At 49.6% G+C, this 9,021-nt stretch overlaps 1 protein-coding gene across 2 annotated transcripts in view; it reads right to left on the reverse strand.

Annotated features, from left to right (window-relative positions):
* Positions 1–7,494, reverse strand: part of ST3GAL6 (ST3 beta-galactoside alpha-2,3-sialyltransferase 6) — a 96,670-nt gene extending 89,176 nt beyond the window's left edge. For both annotated transcript variants that reach the window (XR_012664657.1, XM_048817141.2), the window contains exon 1: positions 7,365–7,494. The gene's annotated coding sequence lies outside the window, so the exon portion shown is untranslated. The remainder of the gene's footprint in view (positions 1–7,364) is intronic.
* Positions 7,495–9,021: the final 1,527 nt, after the last annotated feature.

The following is a 9,021-nucleotide window of genomic DNA, read 5'->3' on the forward strand; positions in this document are numbered from 1 at the left end:
GGAAGAGAAACCAAGTGGAAAGAGACAGTAGCTTTTAATCCAGTTATTTAGAACTTTGACAGCTATTTATCTTGGACAATGAAAATACACTAGTCAATTCTACATCCTGCTTTTTCTACACTAAAATTGTGCATAAGGCAGGAGAATGTTTAAATTCATACTCAACACTGTTTTCATTGACTAGCATTTTTTTAAAAGGCAGGAAAATACTTCTGGTTAAGAGACAAGAATTAATGGGTTTTTTGTGTCCTCTTCCTCCCCCACCCCCCATGTACCCAGTCTCCGCAGAGCGGGGGCAGGGGAGCAGGGCTCAGGAGTTAGATCAGGCTGCTTGGTCTGAACGAGCCTTCAGAGTGGAGAGTGCCTCTCCACTTAAAGAGACAGCACACGGTCTCTCATATACTTCCCCAGCAGCCAGTGCACACACACGGAGACTCCATCTCTGTCTCTCACACACTCACACTGTGTCTTTCACACTCACCTCCCAACGCATACTTGTGTTATTGTTGTTACTTCTTGGTACTTCCTGCAATGCACATATATTCTCTGTAATTTTATTCTTTCAAAGTGCTGTTATTTTAGTTTTTTGACTGGTCTATGCATTTCATAATTTTATTTCTCTCTTATGCTTAAATTTAAATTCTTTCAGTACTGAGTTCTAAAATGCCTAACATGTCCTGGCTGGAGTAATTATCCCTATGGTAACTTTTTTAAAATATATATTATATCTAGGTTTTTTGTTTCTATTGGTGGTGCACAGCCACACATTACCTCGATATTGGTGCATAAAACAAAATTCTTTCCGCACATGGATGGAAAAAATTAGAGGGAACATTGACCCAAAAGGGGGGCTGGCGAGGCTACTGTAAGGGAAGTTGTGAGATCACCTTTTTCCTTGCCTTCAGAGCTGGCCTGCTCTGCAGCAGTGCAGAAGTAAGGGTAGCATAGGCCTTGTCTACAATGGCAAGTTGCTGCACAGTAAAGCAGCTTCCTGCGGTGTAACTCCCAAGGTGCACACGCTGCCACGCCACTTAGTGCGCAGAAACTGTGCAGCTGCAGTGCTATAAAAAAACCACCCCGACGAGAGGCGTACGGCTTTCTACGCTGGGGCTACAGCGCTGCAGTGCCAATGTAGACACCCAGGTCGATTACAGCGCTGTGACTGGCCTCCGGGAGGTGTCCCACAATGCCTGTTCTCACCTCTCTGGTCATCGGTTGGAACACTATTGCCCTGCCCTCAGGTGACCAACTGTCAGCCCCACCCCGTAAATTCCTTGCAAATTTTGAAAGCCCCCTTCCTGTTTGCTCGGTGACGCGTGCAGTGGTCTCAGCGCATCTTTCCAGGTGGCCAAGCCTGCTGCACGCACCGGGCGATCCCCCACTTGGAGCAATGCCGAGCTGCTGGACCTCATCAGCACTTGGGGAGAGGAGGCTGTCCAGTCCCAGCTGCGCTCCAGCCATAGGAATTATGATACCTAAGGACAGATTTCACGATGTATGACAGAAAGGGGCCATGACCGGGACACACTGCAGCGCAGGGTCAAAGTGAAGGAGCTGTGAAACACCTACCACAGGGCACGGGAGGCAAACCGCTGCTCCAGGGCTGTACCCATGTGCTGTCGGTTCTACAAAGAGCTGGATGCAATACTCGGTGGCGACCCCACCTCCACTGTGAAGGCCACTGTGGTGACGCACATGCCAGTTGAGAGTGGACTGAGCCAAGAGGAGAAAATCTTGGATGAGGATGTGGAGGGGGACCCAGAGGCAGAGGACAACTCAGAGGTTAGAGATGCATGCAACCAGGTGCTCTTCTCTATCCTGGAGGAGCCTAGCCAGTCACAGTTGTCAGAACCTGATGAAGCGCAACAAGGAGAGGAGGCCCCTGGTAAGTGGCTCTGATTTCGGGAATCGCTGAAGTGAGTTGTTGGGGGCAGGAGGCTTGCCGAAAGCAGGTTTGTGTCTGTATAATGCGCATACCACCACATGCCTCATCTGAGCAGTGGAACAGAGTGTTGATTGACTTCCTCGCTTCATGGGAATCTGCCTCAAGAGATCTCCACGAAACTGTTGTGGAGATTCTGGGCAGTCCGCCGCTGCAGGTTTTTTGGCAGAGCTGCTTTATTTCTTGCCCCATCAAGGGTAACTTTGCCATCACTGTAGGGGGGGACCATTGCTGCACACAGGCAAGCCACATAAGGGCCAGGGCAGAAGCTGCAGTCTTGGAGAATACCCTTGCTTGAGTCCCTGTTCAACCTCAGCACTGAGGTATCTTCCATAATGAACAAAGCCTGTGGAAAATGTGGGGACAGTAATGATTATAAGCCCTCACCCACCCCCAGTGCTGGCTCTCCTTAAGAGCCACATTCCCAGTGTACAGTACGGTCCTGAAACACTGATTTCCCTTGCCCCTGTGCCCATTTTGGGGGTCCTCTGGCTCATGTGTGCTTGCCTGGGGTCAGCCAGTTAGTGACAGGTATTTGAATCAGTGTTCTGTGTGTTGCAAACAATACTGCTTCTCTAAAATGTTGCATTTTGGCTTCACAGATAGGGAGGCTGGGCTCCCAAGGTCCTCTTTCTGCATAGAGGTTCAGCCGGCCATAACAATTAGAAACCAGACACAAAAAACTAAAGAGGACTTTCTGTGTGATGTCATGATGCTTTCCACGGCAGAAAAACAAGAACTGAAGGAGTGGCAAGACAGCAAGAAGGGGCACTGAAAGGAGAACGCGGCACGTCAGAATGAAGCCACGGAGTGGCTCTTAAAAGTTACGGAGCACCAAGTGGACACATTCCAAGCGCTACTACTACAAACTGAGCAGCTCCTTCCCTGCAGCTGCTGTCACAAAACTCTTTCCCATGCGCCCCGCAGACACCACCAACACATTCTTATCAACCTGCTGGCTCCAGTCTTTACCTGCTACATTCCACTCCTGACCCAGCACAGTCCAGAACTGCAGACTCCCAGGACCCACTGCACTCAATACCCATCCCTCTGCAGTTTAGCCCTGCTGAAGTACAGTACCCGCTGCATTGTACTCCAGAGGACAAGGCTGCATAGGATACCTGGACATACACAAATCTTTAGCCTTCCCAGAACCTCACCTCCTCCTGGGACCCTCCCTTCCCCTATCCCCCCCACAGTGCTGATGTGTTTTTTGGTTTGTCTCTCTCCTCCGGTTGTTGATTTTTAATAAAAAAATTGTGTTGGTTTGAAAGCAATCTTTATTCCATTAATTGAAAGCAAACAGAGCCCTGCAAAGCAACAGGCAATTTTCTTAAACCTTCATAGTGCATCACCTGCACCAATCACAATCACCTCCTAGCATTACAAACACTGCACTCCCAAGCACAGCAAAAATATTAGTGGATTTCAGCTTCCAATTGCTGCCTCAAAGCATCCCTGATCCTTATGAATCTGCACTGCACGCCTCTAATAGCCCCGGTCTCTGGCTGTTCAAATTCAGCCTTCGGGTGCTGAGCATCAGCTGTCCAGCCCTGAGTGAAGTTTTCATCCTTCCCTTCACAAATATTATGGAGCGTACAGCATGCAGCTATAAGCACAGGAATACTGTAACCAGTCAGGTCCAGTCTCCCACATAGGCAGCACCATCAGTCATTTAAATGGCCAATAGCACATAACAGTCATTCTCTACTTGCTTAGCCTGCTGATGAACAGCTCTTTGCTGCTGTCAAGGTGCCCCATGTATGGCTTCATAAGCCACAGCATTAAGGGGTAGGGGGGGGTCTCCCAGGATCACAATGGGCATTTTGACTTCCCCTGCGGTGATATTCTGGTCCGGTAAGAAAGTCCCTGCTTGCAGCTTCCTGAATAGGCCAGTGTTCCGAAAGATGCACGTATCATGCACCTTTCCAGACCAGCCTGCGTTAATGTCCGTGAAATGCCCATGGTGATCCAGAAGCACCTGGAGAACCATAGAGAAATACCCCTTCCAATTAATGCACTCGGTTGCTAGTTGGTCTGGTGCGAGAATTGGAATATACATGCCATCTATTGCCCCTCTGCAGTTAGGGAAGCCCATTTGTGCAAAGCCATCCACAATGTCACGCATGTTGTCCAGAGTCACGGTCTTTTGGAGCAGGATGCGATTAATGGCCTTGCATACTTCCGTCAACACGAGTCTAATGCTCTATTTTCCCACTCCGAGCTGGTTAGTGACCAATCGGCAGCAGTCTGAAGTAGCCAGCTTCCACAGTGCAATCGCCATGCGTTTCTCCAATGACAGGGCAGCTTTCATGCTCGTGTTCTTGCGCCGCAGGGCTTGGGCTAGCTCACACAGTCCCATGAAATGGCTTTCCTCATATGAAAGTTCTGCAGTCACTGCTCGTCATCCCAGACGTGCATCACGATGTAATCCCACCACTCAGTGCTTGTTTCCCCGAGCCCAAAAGTGGCGATCCACTGTGATCAGCACCTCCGTGAATGCCACAAGCAATCTCATGTCATAGCTACTACACGTGGCGAGATCAATATTGCACTCCTCTTGCCTTTGCAGTCTAAGGAATAACTCCACTGCCACTCTTGATATGTTAGTAAGAGCAAGCAGCATATTGGTCAACAATGCAGGATCCATTCCCGCAGACACAGTACACAAACCAGTTGAAAGATGGTGCCAAATGCAGACAGAAGCACAGGGATTGCTGGGATGTGAAGCAATGCATCACGGGGCACTGGGTCAGGACCCAGGATGCCCTGCAGCCCCCTCCACCTTCACACAACTTAGTGACTGAACAGGGAGAGATGCTCTGTGGGACAGCTGCTCAGCATGCACCACTCAAAATACCGCTGCAAGTGCCGGAAGTGTAAACACGCTATTGTGCCAGCAGCTGACAGCGTGAACACACAACAGCAGTTTCCCCTTCAGCACTCTCTGAGCAGTGTACTGCCGGCGCTGTAACTGTGCCAGTGTAAATATACCCATAGTATAGTTACTTAACTCTGTAGAAATCTGCACTGATGCCGCAAAAACTATGTCTAGTACCAAGAGCAGGGTGGGGGATCATCGCAGTCTGAAATATTTTCAAAGAGGGGCCCAGCAATAAAAGTTTGAGAACCCCTACTTTAAAGAATGTTAAAACTTTTGAGGGAGCTCTTGTTAAAATTTTGACACCTGAGCACTGCAAAAAAGGTAAAAAGTGCTATTTTGACTTTTCTAATGCATCATAAAGAAGCAAAAAATAAAAAAGGCACAGCCCTAATTTTTGTATTCTCCTTAGAATAACCTTATACTGCAAATAAGAAATCTAATACAAATTGATCAACCTGTAGAAGTTTTCCAGGTTGATATACATACACATCTTTGGTTACTATTTGCATTCAGTTTGGCTATAATGCAACTGTCTGTCATTACAGAAACAATCCCAATGCTAAGGTCTTGAATGTTCAGCCAACAAAACTGTCTTTGCCTAATGGCTGTGTAACTATGTGAAGAGACAAATATTTTTATGCATTACAAACTTGACATACGGAGTGTGGTGGGGGAGATGGGAGAGACAGAGTATGAAGAAATTAAGATTTTACAATTTGGCTACCAAACTTCAGGTTGATATAAGCAGTCCAGTCCCCATTAAAGTCAATGGAAATACTCTCTGTGACTTCAGTGGGTTTTGGTTCAGGCCTATAATCAGGTAAACTCCCACTGATTTCACTGGAAATTTTGCCTGAATAAAGACTGCAGGATTGGGCTCATAATTTTAAATAACTATAATCTGAATATTGACTGTCAAAACCAAAATACATCGTTCAAATCATACTCTGCAGAGCCACCAAATAACAGCACACGAATAGAAACTTTCTTAGATTTTTTTCAGTGACAAAAAAGTAGCTGGCTTTGCAGAATACTTAAGAAACAGCTCATCAAAAGATTACCTGTAAACTACTAAAACAACAAGGAGTCCGGTGGCACCTTGAAGACTAACAGATTTATCCGGGCATAAGCTTTCGTGGGTAAAAAACCCACTTCTTCAGATGCATGCTGTAAACTACTGTTTGTTTTAAAATGCATTTGGTGTTAACTATATTTTAGTAAGGGGGAAAAAACACACCTTCTTTTGATAACAAGGGGCACTCAATGACAAAACATCACTTCTGTTTGAGGCATTTTTAAATTAACACCTAGGATTATTGTATCAAACTAAGGGGGTGGGGGTGGGGAAGATTTCTCTGCTGACTGCATTTTACAACACTGTGCCTATAATCAGTTTGTTATAAAGGGTTTTCCTCATCTTCGTGGGTTTTTCCGAACAGGAACAAGAGACAGAGAGAAGAAAGAAAAGGAGGACTTGTGGCACCTTAGAGACTAACCAATTTATTTGAGCATGAGCTTTCGTGAAATTGGTTAGTCTCTAAGGTGCCACAAGTACTCCTTTTCTTTTTGCGAATACAGACTAACACGGCTGTTCCAGAGAGAAGAAAAACTTATTTATTTTACACACAGACACACACATATATATATTCAGGTCCTCTCGGTTTATAAATCAGACTTGAAATTTGGCAAACAAATTTGCACGGTAGATAGATAGAGAGATCAGCGAGGCTGCCACATGGATCGGCTGGTAGGAGAGGAAAGAACTGCACGAACGAAAGTGCACTAAGTGGTTTTACTCCTTGCGATCGCACTGAATCTTTTCACAAAAAACAGGCGGCTGTGCCTTGGTATTTCCTGCTCCCAGAAATCAGAGGAAGAGGGGCAACGCCTCCGGAGCTCCTATTACAGACCCAGAGTCGATCTTTTCGGCAGGCATTAAGAGAATTTGGAAGGAAGCCCCCCCCCGCCGCAGCTCCGAATGCCGCGCTCGCAATCCCGCTCCGCCTCCCTGCGATCGGTTCGCGGCCCCCGTTCACACCGCTCCCAGGAGAACCGAATTCATGCCGGGAAGGAAGGGGGCCAGCGCGGGGAAGCAGGCGACACGCACACAGGCCGCCACGGAGGGGGCCGGGCAGCGCTGGGGGACACACCACCCGCCGCCTCGTCGCCCCGTCGTGTGCCTTCCCTCTCCGCTCCCATCGCCAGCTCGGCGCAGCGCCTGTCCCCTTCGCCTCCGAAACGCGCTCCCCGGGGCAGCCTGCCTGGGGCGCGCGCGCCTCCGGCTCCCTGCGCCACAGGGCGGGCTGCCTCGCAAGGGCGCTGGGGAACCCAGCCGCGTTCACACCGGCCCCGCCCGGCGCCCAGCCCCAGGCAACCAGAGCGCGACAGGAAGAGCCGCCCCGCTGCCCGCGGCTTCCCCGGGGGCGCAGCTCCCTCCACCGGACCCCGCAGCAGCGCGGCCCCGGCCTCTCGCTCGCTCGCCGGGGGCCAGCCCCAAGCGCTACCCCTTTCCCCCGCCAACGCTGGCGCGTTACTCACTGTGCCCGTCCGGCTGCGGCACTCCGGCCCCGCTCGCTGCCCCCAGGCTGCGGAGCACACACGCGTGGGCGGGGGGTTAGCTGGGGCACGCCGCCCGCCGCATGCTGGGGGTGGGCTGCGAGGGCGCTGCTGGCTGGCCCGGGCTGAGCTGCGTCCAAGCGCCCCGAAAGCAGGAGACGGCGTCCAGGAGCCCGGGGCGCGTGGCCAGAGGCGGGCTCCGCCTCCTGCCAGATGCTGCGGCGACTGCTGCTTTCTCGGAGCGCGTCTCTGGCTAGGGGAAACGGAGACGCCCCCCGCCCCCGCTGAACTGGCCGGACACCCGCAGGAGCCCGACGCAGCCGGTCGCCGGAGCCCAGCTAGGGGCCGGCGATACAGGGGTCTCCGCGTGGGTTTCTAGGGCTTTGAGCAGAAACGACTTTCGGCTGAGCACCCTGCGCTGCAGAGGTCGATCGCTTTGCCATAAGGCAGCCAGCGGATGTTGCGTAAATGAGGCCCCGACTCGAGGCTAAACTGACAGAGAGAGTAAGAAGGGGGCGTGGGTGCAGCCCTCTGGACCCCGGGATGTGAGAGCGACCAAGTGAGGCAGGCAGTCGCTTCTATTCCACCGACTTCTGTTGGGGAGAGAGACACCCTTTCAGACCTGAAGAAGAGCTCTGTGTAAGCGCCAAAGCCTGTCTCTTTCACCAACAGCTTGGGCCAGTAAAAATATATGACCTCACCCGCCCGCTCTCTTTAATAGGGTAACGGATACAGCCAAGAGGCGCTCTTAGCAGTGTGCACAGCACATCGTTTCTAGCAGCTAACAGTAACGTGGGTTTGATTAAAATCGAGCTCCATGACAGAAGGGTTGTGATTGAAGATGAATTTCGCAGGCTAGTACTTGTCCCACCTGCTTCAAGACTCATTTGCAGGATGTAAAAACGGCAAGGATAATTAGAGAAACCATCCTCCACCCTTGTGTGTGTCATCATTTTCTATCATGCAAATAGTTTATTTGTGCTGGGCAAAATCCTGACGCCAACACTAAGGCATCCTGGAACCATGTTAGTCTGAGTAATTTAATTCCAAAGGGTAATGAATACACAGCAATAGCTAGTGCCAATTAACTATTTTTCCAGGAAATGACCATGTTGTAGAGACTGTTCTACCTTCAGTGGCAGGTAAGAGAACTCTGGTCTACTGGCCTGAATACACACCCAAGAGCCAGTACCACTGAATTTTAATTCCATCTCTGAAACTGACTCCCTCTATGACCTTGGGCAATTCGGTTAACTCAGCCGCTCTTTCCCCATCTGTACAATGGAGATGATTCCTTTCTCACAGTCTGTTGTATGGAGTGGTTACGTTTCTAAAAATCTTTGAAAATGTTAAGAGGTAGACATAATAACCACAACAGCTCTATATATGCTGATGTACCTGTGAGTAGCTAGTATATTTTATGCTTAAACATATCAATGGGCCAAGCATAGGCAATATTTCAGTCCCTATCCTTGCTAATCAAGGTCCCTGTGCTGTTTGAAGGGCTTTACCATGAGAAGCTGCCATAAACCTCATTAAATAATCAGGTGTACATGCAAATTAATGTTAATTTATAAAGGCCTCCAAGGAAGTGATTGGCCAACTCCTCTTTCTAGTCCAAAGCAATGAAAAATGCCAT

This window comes from Caretta caretta, chromosome 1, assembly GCF_965140235.1.
Source record: "Caretta caretta isolate rCarCar2 chromosome 1, rCarCar1.hap1, whole genome shotgun sequence".
NCBI classification, from domain to species: domain Eukaryota; kingdom Metazoa; phylum Chordata; order Testudines; family Cheloniidae; genus Caretta; species Caretta caretta.